Here is an 18420-nt window from a genome sequence, read left to right as displayed (position 1 = left end):
CTGTGTGTCCAAGCACACCTGTAATATTTTGTTCATTTGAGAATCACAGATTGTAAGAAGGACACTGAAACTAGAAGTGTTCCAAAAAACAGCAACCAGGTTGGAGAGACCATGACATGAGAAATAGAACAAACTGAAGACACTTAAAAACACATCAAAGGGGTGGGGGGGCCTCCCCTGGTGGCACAGCGGTTGAGCGCTGGGCTGCGAGGCTGCCCGCAGCCTCTGCAGCGCCGTTCCCCAGCCACCGGCGAGGGTCCCACCAAAAAAAAAAACACATCAAGGGGGGGGGGCTCCCTGGTGGCACAAGGAGTTAAGTCAGCACTATGAAGCTATCAGCAGCCACTGCAGCACAAGTTCGATCCCCAGCCAGGGAGCTGACCCACACGGCGCAGCAGATCTCTCCTATCTCTCCGCTGTTCCCTTCAACAGTGTATTTCAATCAATCTGCCCTGTTCTGCTCCCCACTCTGTCTCTGGTGAATCCTCTCACACATTCCCCCTGCACCTGTGGCCTACACCCCAGCTCTTGCATGCATGCATAAATAAATATTTTTTTTTTTTTTTAAGAAAGGGGCAAAGGTAATTCAGTGGAAAAGATAGTCTTGAAGTTAACAAGTTGTTCTTGAACAAGTGAATATTCAAATGCAAAAAAAAACCTTAGAAATATAGCTTGTACTATATTACAAAAATTAACTGAAAATGGATCATTGACCTAGGTGTAAAACCTAAAAATTTCTGGAAGAACATATAGGAGATGGTGGAAGGTGATGAAGCATGAAGCACACATGAAGGTATAAAGCTGAATGCCCCGGGCCTCCCCTGGTGACGCAGTGGTTGAGCGCTGGGCTGCAAAGCTGCCCGCAGCCTCTGCAGCGCCAGTTCGATCCCCGGCGGCCGGCAAGGGTCCCACATGGTGCGCAGACCTCTCCTGCTGCCCGCTGCTCCCCTCAGCAGTGTGCTTCGGTCCTTTTGCCTTCTCTGCTACCGCTCTGGCTCTGGTGAATTCTCTCACCTTCCCGTGCTTCTGACTATACCCAGTGCTTGTATAAATAAATAAATAAATCTTTAAAAAAAGAAACAAAAAAAACTGCAACCCCTCACTTCTGGGTAAATAACTGAGTGAAAAGAGGGACCCACACAATTTTTTTGTAGATTCATGTTACAGCAGCATTATTCACAACAGCCAAAAGGTGGAAGCAATCCAGTGTCCTTCACAGATGAATGGATAAACAAAATGTGGTATATCTATACAATGGAATATTATGCAACCTTTAAAAGGAAGGAAATTCTGACATCTGCCACAACATGCATTCATCTTAAAGACCTTAACCTAAGTGAAATAACCCAGTCACAAAAGAATACTGTGTCTTCTTATTTGAGACTCCTAGTATAGTCAAATTCAGACAGATTGTAGAATGGGGGTGTTGGGGGTGGGGTAGTGGGTAAATAGGGAGTTAGTATTTAATGGGGACAGAGTTTCATTTTGGGAAGATGAAAGAGTTCTGGGGTTCGATGTGATGGATGGTGGCGACAGTTGCATAACAATGTGAATGCACTTAATGCCACAGAACTGGTTGAAATGGTCAATTTCTGTTGCGTATATCTTACCACACACACACAAAAAAACAAATCAGCAACTTTTGATTCTGATTTTGCAATAGGCTCTGCCTTATGTTGCTAAGCAATATTTCCCCCAGTGTTTCATGTCAACTTTAGCATGTTTTTGCTGTTTTAAATATACTATTGAGTCTCTCCCAGCCTCGTTTCTCAATATCTTTCTCTTTACCTTCCCACTAAGGAATCCACTATCAAAAATCTCTTTTTTTCAAGAGGATCCTGAAGTTATAAAAATTGGGTTCATACAATCACACCAAGCTCTCTAGCTTCCCTCAGGTTGCTGGCCTGAAAGGGTCTCCTTCTCTTGAAGGCCCCTCACCTCCTCCCATTACCGTTGGCCTTTGGAGCTAGGGTATCCCCAACTCTGTGTGATGCACCCCACCTGGTACTGGTGTCCTGCTGGGTCTAATCTGGCCCTTACCCGCCATGCCAAGCCACGTGACTGATACTGTTTACTACTGTCTCAGCAGCCACAGGCAAAGCTTATTATTACACAAACCCCTGATCACCAGACCGCACAGTCTGACTGGCAGGGCCGTTGAGAGGGAAAACATTCCTACCCAGTAGCTCACCCCCACTGCCGTCAACAGAGCCAGGACTGCTGGGAAACCAGAGTTCACATAGTATTTCTCCAGAAGCCTATCTTTTGGGTCAAGAAAGACACTGGTGACATCAATACTGACATAATAACAAGATTTTAAAAATATTGACACACAGTTACCAGTGGAGAAGTGCCAGGCAAGTGACCTGGAAGCTTCTGATTTGAAAGCCAGTGATGCATCTAGACGCTTTGTGTCTCCCCAAAGTTAGAGTAGGAGCTTGGACCTGACGCACCAGTGAGGTGCAATAAAACTTTGGGTGTAGGTAATATTTACCTTCACGCTCCTCCTTCTCCTTGTAGAAACTGTTTCCCAAGCCCAATGTTAGGGCAAGAGCAGCGGGGAGGAAGCCAAGGATTCCCACCTTCATTTCTCATCAGTTCTCCGGGGGTTAAGCTTTCCAAAAGGCTGATTCCCAACTCTTGGAGCTAACACTCCCTAGCAACTTCTCAAAATAGAAATGTGAAGGGCTTTCTGTTTTCTTCCATCTCACTGCCCAGCCCTGGCCCTCCCAGTCTAATCTTTTAATGTGGGTTCACCATAAACAAGGGGCAGGGTGGGGGTGGGGCTTCAAGGGCAGTTAAGGCTCAATTATTTGGCAGCTAATTATCAAGGGGGGCTGTTTGTTCATCACCTCCCGGGCCGCTCCACTATTCCATGGATTCCAACTGTTTCTCTGTTTGTAGAACTGACAAAAAGACCCCGTGAGCAGGACGGTAAAGCTAAACACAGCAGCTACAGTCAGACTCTTAGAGCACTTGGGGATTTATTTGCTATTCCCTGTCCCGGGGTTAATGACAGTGACCATAGTGATGTGTTCTGATCTTTAAAGTGATTTCCAAACAAATGGATCCCGTTTATTTGAGTCTTTAGATAATGAAGTTTACCTGTTGCTTAAAAACATTTTTTAACTACCTCTTTGGCACACTGAGCCCAGCCTTCTTTGGCCAAGATTACCTTAAAGACCACTACAGTGCTGTTTCTTCTTTCTTCAGTGGGTCCAGCCTTTTTCTGCTTCCACACTGTTCTTAAAACAACACATTCCCCTAAGATCGGTGATGACACTTACAATGGTTCCCCCAGATGAAGGGGCTACATTGCTCCTGACTCAGCCCCTCCCTGCCTGCCCAACAGAATCGTGGCAATAATTCACGCCCCTGAATAGAGACCACCATAAATATTAATACGAGTAATCAGCCGGTGGACTACCTGCTCATTACTTAAAATGACGAACGCGGAAATGTATTAATAAGCTACTAAGAGCTCGACCTCGTGCTAGTGATACCGTCTATACCATCTCTAATGCCACCACCGCCCTGCAAGAGGCTCAGTTCACACCGAGGCAGCAGCTGCTCTAGGGGAATAAGATTGCAAGAATCTGGACTTCAGCGCGCCCATCTGGCTCCCCCTGACCCGGGCCCCCTGAATCTTTGCCTCTCCCAGCACTTAGTCTCCACCTCTGTAAAATAAAAACATCACAAACTCCCGCGTCCATCTTCTCAGAGCACCCAGGGAATAAATGCACTGGGTCACTGAAGCTGGTGCCTGGCACATACCATCTCCCCGCGTGCACAAAAGCACTTACTGGAAGAAAAAGTCAGTACAGAGCGCCCTCCTTTTCTCCCCAAGAGCCACACAAAAACTTGCAGCAGAGGGTGGGAGGCAGCGGCACGTGACCAAGCAAAGCACAGGGCCAAGGGCAGCCGGTTCCAGGCCAGTGAGAGCGGCCCCTCGCCGGGACACGGGCGCGCGCAGGGACGGTGAGACCAGGGCGCGCGGCAGGGGTGATGGACGCCAGTCTAGGGGACTCTGGTTGCTCTAAGGACGGGAGGGGAAGGAAACGGAAAAGAAAAGAAAAAAGCAGGGCGATCTCCAAACTGCTCCGGGTCGAGAAGCAACCAAGCCAGCTCGAGCCTCCCCGCCGGGGGCTGCGTTGGGCACAAGGTCCCGCGCGCAGCAGGCAACGGTCAGAGCCGGGCTGGGGCCGGGGGCTCGGGGGCCTGGAAAGACACTGGACCCCTGTGCAGCCCCCGGGCGCTGGAGGGCCTCTGGGCCGGGCCCGGCCGCGCCAAAACTGGGACAAGGATTCTTTGTTGGCTGGAGCCTTCGATTTCTGACGCGGGACCCCCAAGGGGCCAAGTCGGGGCGCGGGGCGCGCGTGAGCTCCGGGGGCCACTTGGGGGCTGGGAATGGCCAAGAGTCGGAGGCCAGAGCCAGCCCCTCGCCGCCCCCTCCGCGGGGGTCCCCCGAAGCCATGCCCTAGGTGCAGACCCCAGACTCCCCTCGCCTCGGCCAAGAATTCAGAAGACGCAGGAGGCCAAGCCGCACGCCCTTTTGCTCCCTTGCTCCCCACTTTCGGGCCACGGATCTTCGGGTACTTACCGAGGCCCAGGGGCCTGTCTTCTTCGCCCGCGTCCTCTCCCCGCCCAGCCCCCTCCTCACTTCACGTCCCCTCCTCCAGGGGCCGCAGCCATGTCCGTTACTGGCAACTCTAAGGGGGTTTGCCGCCCTTCTCGGGCGACGGAGGCACCGGCTGGCAAACTAAGGTTCTGGACGCCGATTGGTGGAAATCAGAGACGAGCGGGAGTTCCTCGTTTCTTATTGGCTGTCCGGCGCGAGAGACTGTAGTTGCACCCGCCCCTCCGGGAGCCTGGCGGAACTGAGAGCCGAGTGCTGGCGGGAGATCGTGCAACCGCTGTCCATCCCTGGGCGGGATGCTCTGGCGCTTTCTGGTCCAGAGGCCCTGACCAGAGGCGAGGGCGCTGTTTCCCCCTCGATTAGATTTCCTGCAGAATTACCCTAAAAAGGTGACCAGAGCTCCTCACCCTTTTTTTTCTTTGTTTTTAAAACGAGCCCTTTGCTTCTTTTAAGCTCTCTGCTGGTCGCTAGGAACAAATGCCTGGCTACCTTGCACTGAGACCTCGCGGGGAGTCCCCCAGAGACTGATACCGAGCCCAGACCAAAGCTGGAGAATCTAAGACAATACTGCAGTTTTCCCCTCAGCTCGGCTCAACTCTAAAGGGAAAAACAAGTTAATTTTTTTTTTCTAGATAATTAGAGAAATCGCCTGGGAAACCTCTCTTGGGAAAACAAAGCAAGCCTGTGTCAGTATTCACTTCTGTTTTCCCAGACATCTAAGTCTGGAGATTCTGGGGGTTGTCGTTTTGGGTTTTTGATCTGTTTATTCAATGGGTGGAGGGTCATGGCTGGCCCTGGGAAATAAGAGGCCCTGCCCTCTATTAATGAATTTAATTAAGTCATTACATTTTTCTTTCTTCTCAGCTGGACAAGTAGATGACATTTTAATGCCTAATCTTGTATGCTTGAACTGTTTTAGCTGTTGCCTAAAACCCTGGTTACGTTCCTTCCCACAATCTTCCATAGTTTATCTCTGCAAATGCATAGACAAAGTCCAAATCTCTCCTCCTGATATTCAAAAGCCCTCATAAATCAGCTTAGACATAATATTTCCAGGTTGAACTCCCCACAGGCCAAACAACAGTTGCAGTCACATAGATTCATCACTTTCCCCAAAATGCTTCCAAAACCCTCTTGCCCCTCCTTTGCCCAAGCTGCTTTGAAGATTCCTTCCTAGCAATTAGGCCAACCTTTAAATACACGTCCATCCTAAAGGTGACTTTAAAGCTACCTGCCCAAAAGTCTTCCCTGGCTTTGATTGAATTGCTCCTGGTATAGTTCTGTGTTTCTTCTTTGTGCCTCCATTGCTGCATTGACAGAAGTATGCTTCGTACAGCATTCTTTTTGTAAGACCTCAAGCTCCCTGAAGGCAGCTGGTTTATTTGGAGATGTTTGTTGAACTGAACTAGTCAACTACCCGGATCTTCCACCTTCCCAATCCATCCAGAAGGTTTACATGGCTGCATTTGGAAGGTTAACAAATGTTACGTAGCCATTCTGCTCTGCTCTACCTTGTAGTCAGTCCCTTCTAGCCATTGCTTTCTCTGCCCCATTGGGCTTTGTGAATATCACTCAACATACTTGAACCGGGTGCCAATAGCTTCAGGGGTTGTGCTAGAATCCTTCACCACTCCCTGACCATTCTTCTTGTCAGGGATCCCAGCCATAAAACTTTGCTGAAGAAGTAAATCAAATCACTCAAAACATGCCAATGCACCCTAGTGGTCTTCTTCCCTCCTCCCCCCCGCCTGATCTTATGTCCCTGTGGCCATGTCTTGTTAGCTATCTAGCAACCCAGGCAGCTGTACCAATACTTTATTCTTCCAGAGCCACCCCTTTCCCTCCCTACCAAGATGTCCTGATGAGTGGACATCCTTCAGCGGCCATCTCTCACTACTTCATCTACCTCTATTCCCCTTTCCACATTCCTTTCCCCATCTGTATCCTCAAGCCCTTCCCCCCCGCCCCAGCCTCACATGCAATTTCCCATCTCTTGGCCATAGTTTATGCTGTTCCCTGTGCCTGGAATGCCCTTCCCACCTCCTTTCTTCCTGTCACCCTTTAAGATCAGGTTAGCTTATCCCTGCCCTGTTTTCTCATGATTTCCTGGAGATAACTGTCTCACTTCACTTACCATGTTGTTTTTGTATCTTTGACAGGAAAAGAATATTAATAATGCATTAATATCTGCAGTCTCTTTCTCTCCTTCTGCTTGCTAAGCCTGTTAGCTTCCCAGATCATTGCAAATTACAGGTGAAAAGTAGGGTTGAGAAGGCTGACCCTGGACTGGTTTCCTTCGGGCAGGGTGGGGATTTACCAGCAGGTGAGAGCAGATGGGTTTTAAAGGGGGGCAGGAGAAAGTGAAGAGAGGAGAGCCAGAACGGTGTGGCTCGGGAAAGAGCTGAAGGATGTTTAGAAGGAGGCAAAAGAGAACCTTTAGGAAAAAGCTTGAAGTACCTTAGGTGAATAGGTGAAATACCTTTCCCCAATTAGGTATCTGACACTGTACAGTGATCTGGGCACTGACGGGTAAAGACAGAATCCTTCTTAGCAGATGGGAAGACAGAAATGAAGAATAGTATTTTAAGAAGGTTCTTGTAAATAATTTATGCAGTTCCCCTGTGGCATTTTTCTTAAGCGACTACGATAAGCTTTGAAGTTTCCTTGCAATTATTTTTAGATGCCAACTAACGTTTATTTGTAGATGATTCTGTATAGACAAGAGACATATCACCGGCGGGCCTTATACTGTTAATAACATTATTTGTGTACAGCTCACTTCTCTTCCAGTGAGCTGCTTGAGTCCAAGACTGATCTATTCATCTTCATCTTTGTGCCACTATTGATGAACAATTGGCATACAGTAGGTGTCTAGTAAATGTTTATGGAAAAAATGAACTGGTACCCTTGCTTGTTCTATTGCTCTGTATCTTTCACTGATTCTTTTCTGTTGAACCTTTCTCCATATAAGCATTGATAGTTCTCATCTCTCCTCAAAATAAAACAAAAGAAGGGAGGTGGCAGAGGGAAAGAGAAGAGGAGGAAGAGAGACTTTCAAAGGTCTGTGACTCCTCTGAGGGTCAAGGAGCTACTGAATCCAACCAGCCAGAGGCTCCTCCCTTCTGCGATGTTATGTGTCACGCTAGTCCCTGTCGTAACACCTGGTGATTCGCTTTAGCTGTGATGATCAACGATGAATCACTGCTTCATTCATTTTGTGACACTGTGGAATGTTTAAGAGATATACTGAAAGAGTCCATGAATGTCCCATGATTTTAAGAAAACTGCTTAAGTGTTATTAAATCAGTCCGCAATGAACACCTATAAAAGTGCCCATTGACACCATGCTGTCCTGGCTTATTCACCAGCACGCGTTTGCAGTCCCTTGTACATGCCAGACCCAGGGCTGGATACTGGGCCTATGGGTGAACAAAGCCCAGAGGTCCCCTACCCTCAGATAGCTAATAATCTAGTGGAGGAGACACGATCTCGTCAACAAATGCATACTCATATCATCACAAGTGTGCCAAGTGCTTCAAACAGTCATCTGTTACAGGAGCCCAGTGACCTCAAGCTCATCTTGGGAGGCAGGGGAGGTTTTCCTACAGAAGCGATGTTTAAACTGAAATCTGAAAAATGACTACATGTTAACCAGACAAAGGGGACGAGAACAAACACCATAGGTAGAAGGATGGCGTTGCAAGGGCCTGAGGAAGGAGAGTATAAGATCGAGGTACAAAAGAACAATCCCACATGCCTGGAACAGGAAGGAGGAAGAGAGGCAGGAGATGAAGCCGAAGACAGTGGAGGGCCTCCCCGGTGGTGCAGCGGTTGAGCGCTGGGTTGCGAAGCTGCCCACAGCCTCTGCAGCGCCGGTTCCATCCCCGGCTGCTCCCCGGCCACCGGAGGAGGGTCCCCCATGGCGGGCAGACCTCTCCTGCCTCCCGCTGCTCCCCTCAGCAGTGTACTTCGGTCCTTCTGCCTGCTCTGCTCCCCGCTCTGGCTCTGGTGAATTCTCTCACCCTCCCGCGCTTCTGACTGTACCCAGTGCTTGTATAAATAAATAAAAATAAATCTTTAAAAAAAAAAAAAAAAAGGCCTCCCCTGGTGGCGCAGCGGTTGAGCGCCGGGCTGTGAAGCTGCCTGCAGCCTCTGCAGCGCCGGTTTGATCCCCGGCTGCTCCCCGGCCACCTGAGGGAGGGTCCCACATGGCGCGCAGACCTCTCCTGCCGCCCGCTGCTCCCCTCAGCAGTGTCCTTCGGTCCTTCTGCCTGCTCTGCTCCCCGCTCTGGCTCTGGTGAATCCTCTCACCCTCCCGCGCTTCTGACTGTGCCCAGTGCTTGTATAAATAAATAAATAAAATAAAAAAATTAAAAAAAAAAAAAAAGAAGTCAGTGGAGGGAGTGGGGGGCAGCATGGTGGGGTCCTTTGCACCAGCGTGAGGGTTTAGAACTGTATTCTGAGGACATTGAAAATTTATTGAGGGATTTTAAGCCAAAGTCTGCCATATTCTGATTGGCATTTATCAAAACACTCTGGAGAGAAGGGATTGCCAAGGAGCACACGCGGTTTCCAGAAACCAGAGAAGACTTGGCAGTAATCCCATGGCCTACCCCCTACACTAAGGTGCTAGCAGCCTGGGTGACAAGAAGTGCATTTGTTGGAAAGCTATTTAACAAGCAGACTAGGCAAAAGTAGCAGCTGGTTGGTTGGATGTAAGTCCTGGGGAGATGCCTCGATCTCATACGGTGCCAGTTATGACAAAGTGCCTCTCCTTAGCTCTGGGTGCCTCAAAAAAGCTAAAGTAGACCTAAGCACTGGGCAAAGCGTCAATCAGGAAACATTTTTGTTTACTTATAAGACTTCATCTGGATGGAGATATGAGAGGTGAGTCAGAAAAACATGAGTAACTCAGCATGACAGAGACAGGTTTTTGAAGGAGGAGTAATTGGATGAATCTGCCAGACTGAAGAAACGTACCCCGCCCCTCCCCCCTACCGAGCATCCTTTGTCACTGCACCATCCTCTCCAGCCTGATGGGCGTTTAAAGGTGACTGGAAGAAAAGGTTATTAAAGATCCCTGTCCTGGAAGGAAGTGTTTGTCCTAGTAACCTTGTCGCAATGTGGTTAGAGATTCTCCCTGGATCTGGGCACCTGCAGGTGCCTGCTCAGTTCTGGAGTGATCAAGGAAAAAGGTGCCCATTATGCCCATCAGTGGAATCGCATGGAAAGTGATAGACGCATCTCTGGAGTCAATCATTACTATGTGTCAAGAGTTTGGAGAAAGGGCCACCATGGTGGTGGTACAAGCGGTTAAGTCTTGGCACTATGAAGCTATCTGGAGCACAAGTTCAATATCCCCAGCCAGGGAGCTACCCACAGGGTGCAGCAGACCTCTCTGTCTCCCCACTGCTCCCCTCAGCAGTGTATTTCAGTCAATCTGCCTGTTGTGCTCTCCATTCTGTCTCTGGTGAATCCTCTCATCCCACCCCACCCCCACTTCTGGCCTACAACCCAACTCTTGTATGCAAAAATAAATCTTTCTAAAAAAAAGAAAAAGAAAAAAGGAGCTTGGAGAACATTAAGAAAGCATTTTTCCTGACTGATGAAAAGTAACTGTTAGGCTCAAGGACTCCCTCTGCCCCCACTAGAAAGCTACGTGGTATATTAGGTAGCACGCAGTGTAGTGTGTATGTTTAATAAAATAAAACAAACAAAAACAAACTCTTAGGCTGAAATCCTTTTAACTGGACTGAGCCACACACCACAATCACAATCACACCAGAGTCCCTTGCTGAGAAGCCCCATGTCAGGGTCCACATTCTTCAAATGGCTGAGGGTAAGTATCCATTGCTGTTGGCAGCCAAAGTTCAGATAGACTGGGAGACACACCGACTCTTTAGGAGGCTGAGCCAGAAGAGCAAAGGAACATGCTCAGAGGTGCCCTATCTTACCTACAAAGTAATACAATTTGATCATGCAAGACTGTGGTGAAAGGTATGTTTATACATTGTTTTTGGCTATCACATACATTGTTACGGAGTCTTCCCTGAACAATCTGACTGCGGGGAATAAAGACAAGTTCTCACAACTTTGTCTTTTTATGTTAATAGAACTACAGGGAAGAATTGCAAGGTGGTTGGGTGGCAGATACAGCAAAGCACAAGTAGACACACACACACACACAATAGAGCTCTCCTTTTCTTCCCGCAGCCTCTGCAGCACCGGTTCACTCCCTGGCCTCTGGCGAGGGTCCCACACACCAAAAAAAAAAAAAAAAAAAACAACAACAAGTCAGTGAGGGCCTCCCTAGTGGCTAAGGGGTTAAAGTCTCAGCTCTGTCTATTTATCACCAGTCACTGAGGCCTGAGTTCGATCCCCAGCCAGGGAGCTGACCCACCTGGTGCAGCAGACCTCTCCTGTCTCCCCGCTGCTCCCCTCAGCAATGGATTCAGTCAATCTGGCTGTTCTGTTGAATCTGCTCTGTCTCTGGTGAATCCTCTCACTCCCCACACCTCTGGCCTACACCCCAGCTCTTGGATGCATAAATAAATACAAATAAATCTTTAAAAAAATAAACAGGTAAGTGCTATAATCCGTGCGGTTGAGGACAGTAAATGGTCTACCGGAAAATGAGTCAGGGAGGTGACTAGGGGATGCTGAGTGAGCACTGGGACAGCTCAAGATAAGTCGCCCAAGGCCCTACAGAGAACAGGTATTTGAGCAAATACCGGTTTTGTGCATTTGCATTTCCTGTCACTGCTGTGAGTATTACTCCTTGTAGAGCAGGGCTCTGAGGGACTTTGCGCTTCACTTTGGGAATATATATCAGCCCCTACCCGTGAATTCTCCAGACAACTTTTACCCCCTTCTGGACTTTATTAGAAATTATTTTCAACATTTTTTTTCTTAATATTCCTTCTCTGGCAGGTTCTGATGGCCAATACCATAATTCTGTAAGCAGAGTGGGGTGGATATAATCATTTGTAGGTTGAACAAGGGCTTAGCATGTCTTAGCTCATAAATGTACGTTTATTCGAGAAATGTGAAAGCCCAGAGTGTGGCTGGAAGGGCGGGTTAGGGCTAAAATAATGTGGATATTAGGGATTCTCAGCCTCTAAGAGGGCAAGAAACTTAACAGCTAAGCTACTGGGTAGATTGTCCAGACAGGGCATGGTAGAATCTGGGGTGAAGGACAGAGGGGTACAGACACTGCCAGGTGGTATGCCCCTCGGGAGGATTTCCATGAGGAAAGAAGTAGAGTGGTCTAGAAGTAGCCAGGAAAACTCTGTAGTCACTTCCCAACCTCAGGTCCTTGGTTTGAGAGCTCAGGGGACATGCCTCTTTGTGGGAAAGCAGCCTCTCAGGCAAGAGGGTCCTTGAGAGGGCCTCTCTGGTGGCACAGGGGTCTAAAGGGGTCAGGATGCAACCTATGAAGCTATCCGTGGCCATTGCAGCATGAGTTTGATCCCCGGCCAGGGAGCAACCCACATGGCATAGCAGACCTCTCCTGACTCACCTGCTGCTCCCCTCAGCAGTGTATTTCAGTCAATCCTCCTATTCTGCTCCCCACTCTGTCTCTGGTAAGTCCTCTCACCCCTGCACATCTGGCCTGTACCCCAGTTCTTGAATGCATAAATAAAGAAAATCTTCCAAAAAAAAAAAAAAGAGGGCCCTTGAGAGAGGTGAGGCTGTTGGAGCAACAGCCCCAAGGAACAAGGGCTTGGGACCACACCGGAGCAAGTTTGCAGGGAGATAACAATGGAGGGAAATGCCTGGAGAAAATGGCCCAGAGGCTGTGCCGGAACTGTCAGTGATAGGAGCTGGTGTTTGAGTGGTGATGAAGGACACTGGAATGTGAGGCCTGGAGATGACCTGAGCTGTCACTGCGGACAGTTGCTCCATGTACCATCTCTGCTGGCAAAGGTCTTTTGCCTCTAGGTTGTGAGTGATATTTTTAGGAGATGCAGCTCCTTGAATCAGCACATCAATGCTACTGCTGTCTCCCCCAGAAGGACCTTTTCTGGAAACTTTTGATTCGCTTAAAGTCCTCCTGTACCCCCTTGGAAGTGCTAAGAATAGGCATTTCTGACATAGGCATTTCTGAAATAGGCATTTCTCCCTCCTGGAGAGCATGCTGAGGCAGAGGACACCGCCTTGCAGCTCCATGGGGGGACCTGACTGTGCTCCTTTCATATCATTTGAGTCTCTGTCCACTCAGATTTTGTTCCAAATAGCCGCAACTAAGAAACAACTTAAACATCCGCCAACAGAGTGGATAAGCAAATGGGAGCTATTCACCCAAGGCCCATGTCACAGTACAAATAACTGAGCCCCTGCTACAAAAATAAGAGTGGCTCCCCGGTGGCGCAGCTGTTGAGCGCTGGGTTGGGAAGCTGCCCACAGCCTCTGCGGCGCCGGTTCGATCCCCGGCTGCTCCCCGGCCACCAGAGGAGGGTCCCACATGGCGCACAGACCTCTCCTGCCGCCCGCTGCTCCCCTCAGCAGTGTACTTCGGTCCTTCTGCCTGCTCTGGTCCCCTCTCTGGCTCTGGTGAATTCTCTCACCCTCCCGCGCTTCTGACTGTACCCAGGGCTTATATAAATAAATAAATAAATCTTAAAAAAAAAAAAAATAAGAGTGGATCTAACAGACATTATGGGGAAGGTCAGAAGTTGGACACAGAGGACCCTCACAAGTTTCCACTGATAAGAGCTTCTAGAACAGGAATGGGGGTGGGCAGTGTTGACTTCAATGGGGCATGAAGGAAATCACTGGGGCAGGGAGAGAAATGAAGGAAATGTTCTAGATCTTGATTACGCTTCCATATTTGTGAAAACTCATCTAACTATACACTTAAAATCTGTGTGTTTCAATCCATTACACTCCATAGTGTAGAGATAGAACAATTTCCTCCCCAGCTCGGGGCAGGTTTCCCCCTATGGAACTTTGACAGCGTCTGCAGACTTTTTCGGTTGCCCTGCCTGGACTGCTATCGGCATCTAAAGTGTTGAGGCCAGGAATGCTGCAAAACATCTTACAATGCAAAGGACAGCACCCTCCCCTCCCCCAATAGATAATTATCTGGTCCAAAATGTCTATGGTGTCAAGGTTGAGAAATCTGGCTTTTATTTTGTTTGCTTTCCAGAATAACTCAACAGCCATCAGGTCTTCTGCAGGCAAAGCAGCCATTGCAGTCTTTCAGAATGGAAACCATATTGTGCTGCCTATTAGTGTGAATTGAGACGAATCTGTTTTACCTGCTGTGGTCAGAGAGTTTGGTATATTTCATGGAGGGATGCAACAGTCCTGCTGGAGGGCTTGGGGACCATCTTCTGCGGAGCCATCAAAGTTATTGATTACCTAAAGAGAAAGAACACTCTCTTCCCTAACTCATTTCAATAGAGATACAAGATAGACAGGTTTGGGAGGAAAAAGACGAATTTGCAGAAGATGAACTTGAGAGAGAAGCCAATGGAGACGGAAGTCGGCAGAGGTGGACCCGGCCAGCGCCAGCAGACACAGTAGCCAGCCGGCCTGCCTCCCCACCCCAAGCCTAGGAACCTCCCCTGATAATCTATTGCCCAACATCAGTTCCAGACTTTATTGTCTGATATTCTGGACTCATTTTTGTACTGCTTTGTAGCACATTAGGTGTAAATTTCATTTCATTAACTAAAATTTTATCTCCCTGGGAGTGCACATTATCAGAGTAACTGTTTACAAGGACTTTCTTGTCCTAACATAGCACCAAAAGTCTTCATGGGGAGGGCTAAACAAACTTCTTTGTTAGGCAGACTGACAGATGTGTTAATGAAAGGTGAGATCGAGACCCCAAAGATCTAGTTCTGCAAGTGCCAAAGCAACAATAAGCAAAGGAGCCCAAATGCTCTGCTTTAAATAATGAACTCAAAATTTGGGTTGGATGAGAAAGAGCAAAGAGCAGAGAGGAAGGCTGAGGAAAGCAAAGGGAAATTGAGGCCGGAATTGTGGAAACAGGAGAGGATTCTTAGAGGAAAACAACACCCTGATGTGGATTGAAAGTTGCTAGTGCTTCTGTCAGGGAAGTCCCCGCATCTCTCCAGCCCATCAACAGTGATCTCAGCATGGATAGATGTCTGTGTGAGCCCTTGGGCTCAGGAGAATGAAGCCACCGGAGGGTGTGTCACATCTCAGGCAGGGCTGTGGGATAAAGTACTGCGCCAGAGGGAACGTGGGAGAATTCCTCCTAAAGAGCCGTGCAGCTGGAGCCAGAAGGGACCAGGAGAATGCAAGAGGTCTCTTTCCAATTGGGTTTAAGCTAATGTGTAGCTCTACCAGGACCAAGGCTGCCCTAGCAGTATCTAAATTACATTCACGTGACTGGCACTGGGGTGGGGTGGGGTGGGGTGGGGGTTACCCTGGTAGGTAAGCTTTCAGGAGAGCAGCCAGCTTCCCCCCAATGCAGGGGCCATGGATCCTCTCTAGAGGGGTGCTCATCAGTCCAGTTGGATAGAAGCATTAAAGAACGCATAAAATGGGGCCTCCCCTGGTGGTGCAGCCTCTGCAGCGCTGGTTGGTTTCCTGGCCATTTTGTGTGATACTCCCACAAAAAAAAAAAATGCATAAAATGTGCACCAGAGGTGTGCTCTCCTCTGCCAGTGAACAGTCAGGACACGTGGGGTAACAGACATGCTGCTGCAACATAAACAGCTCCTCACAATCTGCTCCTCTCCCTGAGAAATCCTTGCCTTCTGTTTGCTGGCTTCTGGATCACCGCTCTATTCTGGTTCACTTTCACACCCCTGGTGGAAGTTCCCCCTTGCCAGAACCTCTTCCAATCAGTTCCTAGATCCTGGGGTGGGGAGGGCCCTCTCTCTTCTCTGCTACAGTGGCCCTATAGGTGGTGAACCCTGTCCCATCATCTTCAGTACCATATATGTACTGATGACCACTACATTTATATCATTTTTTTAAAAAGATTTATTTATTGGGGCCTCCCTGGTGGCACAGGTGGTTGAGCGCAGTGCTGTGGAGCTGTCCACATCCTCTGCAGCACCGGTTCGATCCCCGCTGGCCTCAGAGCAACCCACATGGTGAGCAGACCTCTCCTGTCTCGCCCACTGCTCCCCTAAGCAGTGTATTTCGTCAGTCTGCCTGTTCTGTTCCCCACTCTGTCTCTGGTGAATCCTCTCACCCTCCCGTGCATCTGGCCTGTACCCCAGTTCTTGTACAAATTAAAAAGGAAATCTTAAAAAAAAAAGATTTATTTATTTATGCATACAGGAACTGGAGTGTAGGCCAGAGGTGCAGGTGGTGAGAGGATTCACCAGAGACTGAGTGGGGAACAGAACAGGCAGACTGACTGAAATACCCTGCTGAGGGGAGCAGCAGGCGAGAACAGGAGAGGTCTGCTGTGCCATGCGTTTCCTCCGTGGCCAGCCGGGAATTGACCTTGTGCCATGGTGGCTGGCAGTAGCTTGATAGTGCTGTCTTTAACCCCTATGCCACCAGGGAGGCCCTATATCTGATTTAATCTCTCCTCTAAACCTCAGATTTGCACACCCAATTGCTTACTGGCCACTTCTGCTTGGGTGTCCAATAAACACTCTGAACTGAAAACACCCCAAACATCCAGCTGTTCCAGCCAAACCTGTTGTCTTCAGTGTCCTCCCTTTCTGTATCCAGTTATCCAAATCACAACCCTAATCTGTCCACTCCTCCCATTTCCAACTCTACCACCCCAGTCCAGGCCACTATCAAGCCCAGGAGCTGTTCTTCTGTGTAGCTCCTTATGCCCCACTTCTCCAGCCTCTCCACCCGGCATCTGCACAGCAGCCAGAGGTGTCATCTCACAGCACGTGATTCCCCTGCCTGACACTGAATGGCTTCCCACTGACTTGGACCAGTATCTTGGGGCCTTATCACAGCACGTGCATTGGCTATTGCTGCCTGACAAATCACCCCAGACTTCAAGGCTTTAACAACAGGCATTTATGAGGTTGGACATTCCAGGATCCAGAGTGGCTTGGCTGGAGGATTTTAACTATGAGGTCAAGATGTTGGCCAGTCCTCTAAGGCGTGGCGGGCGCCGGGAGTCTCAAGGGGTCTGACGCATGTGCCTGGTGAACAACCTGTTTGAGGGTCCTCGTCTCACGGACTCTCTCCAGGGCTATTTGAGCGGCTGCTGGCTTCCCCCAGAGAGATGATCTAAGGGAAAACAAGGGGGGCCTCCCTGATGGTGTGAGGGGTTAAGTCTCAGCATTTTGAATCTGTCTGCAGCCTCTGTAGCACGAGTTCGATCCCCGGCCAGGGAGCTGACCCACATGGCGCAGCAGACCTCTCCTGTCTCCCTGCTGCTCCCCTCAGCAGTGGATTTCAGTAGACCTGGCTGTTCCACTCCCCACTCTGTCTCACCCCCAGCACCTCTGGCCTGTACCCCAGTTCTTGTATGCTTAAATAAATAAATCTTAAAAAAAAAAAAAAAGGGAAAACAGGGCGGAAGCCCCCATATCTGTGGAGACCTACCTTAGAAGTCATGCCCCATCTTTTCGAAACTAGCCCACTGGCTACACAATTGGCACAGGGAGTTACCACCCAGAGGCGGGGTCGTTGGGGCGCCACCTACCTGAGCTGCCACCTGCCCCATTTCCTGCCTCACTTCCTGCTGCTGTTCCCCGTTGCTGCCCCTGGGGCTGCAGCCACTGGGCTGCTTTTCCTTCTGTTTCTCTAACACACCTGATGTGTTCCTGCGTCAGGCTCTTTGCGCTAGCTGTTCCCACAGCCGGAATACCTCCCTCGAGAGGTTTTCATAATCAGGAGGTCTCCTTCTCTGAAAGGACACCCCCCACCCCCCATCGCCATTCTACCTGCTTTGTATTTTTTTATAATACTGACTCCTGCATGCTTTCTTTTCTTTTTTTTTTTTTTATTTATTTATGCATACAAGAGCTGGGGGATAGGCCAGAGGTATGGGGAGTGAGAGGACCCACCAGAGACAGAGTGGGGAGCAGAACAGGCAGACTGACTGAAATACAGTGCTGAGGGGAGCAGCGGGGAGACAGGAGAGGTCTGCTGCACCATGTGGGTAGCTCCCTGGCCAGAAATCGAACTCATGCTGCAGAGGCTGCTGGTAGCTTCATAGGTTGCGTCTTAACCTTTGCGCCACCAGGGAGGCTCTGCGTGTTATATTTTCTTGTTTACTTGTTCTTTATTCCACTTTCTCCACTAGGTGATAAGCCTCCGCTGAATAGGAAATCATGTCCATCTTGGTTTTTGCTGCCTCCCAGCATCAGGACAACGCCTGCTCACGGTGACATAACTGTGACAAGTGACCTTCCAAGAGCTGATGAAGTAGCCGGCCAGAACACCCCCTGCGTCTGACCTCATGCTTTCTAAGTGACCTTCTGACTCAGTGTCTTGAGTCCCTCAGAAGCAGCTAGGGGCTGCCCTGGGAGGCACACATGCCTAACGATAACAACAGAAATATCTGACCCTTCCGCAGGGTTTATGTGTGCGATATGACTGCTCTGAGTGCTTTGCATGTGAACTCATAGTGACCCTGGGAGGACAGAAATGCTCCATCCCATTTCACAGATGAGAAAACGGAGGCCCAGAGGATCCAAGGAAATTGCCACCAGGTCACAAGCACGTCGGGTGGGATTCAAGGCAGATGACCTGGCTCCAAGGGCCTGGGTTGCTTGTTTTTTTTTTATAACTTGATTGAGCCATAATTCACATGCTGTACAACTTGCCCATTGAAAGCATATCATTCTGTGACCTTTACTTTATTCACGGAGTTGTGC

General features: G+C 49.1%; 1 protein-coding gene across 4 annotated transcripts in view; it reads right to left on the bottom strand.

The window, feature by feature from the left end:
* Positions 1-4761, bottom strand: part of TMEM94 (transmembrane protein 94) — a 31764-nt gene extending 27003 nt beyond the window's left edge. For all 4 annotated transcript variants that reach the window (XM_037494694.2, XM_037494693.2, XM_037494698.2 and 1 more), the window contains exon 1: positions 4601-4761. The gene's annotated coding sequence lies outside the window, so the exon portion shown is untranslated. The remainder of the gene's footprint in view (positions 1-4600) is intronic.
* Positions 4762-18420: the final 13659 nt, after the last annotated feature.

The sequence above is a fragment of the Talpa occidentalis genome, unplaced genomic scaffold (genome assembly GCF_014898055.3).
Source record: "Talpa occidentalis isolate TD23 unplaced genomic scaffold, MPIMG_talOcc4v2.1 talOcc4.7, whole genome shotgun sequence".
Classification (NCBI taxonomy): Eukaryota; Metazoa; Chordata; class Mammalia; order Eulipotyphla; family Talpidae; genus Talpa; species Talpa occidentalis.
This window is presented reverse-complemented; position numbering and strand designations above follow the sequence as displayed.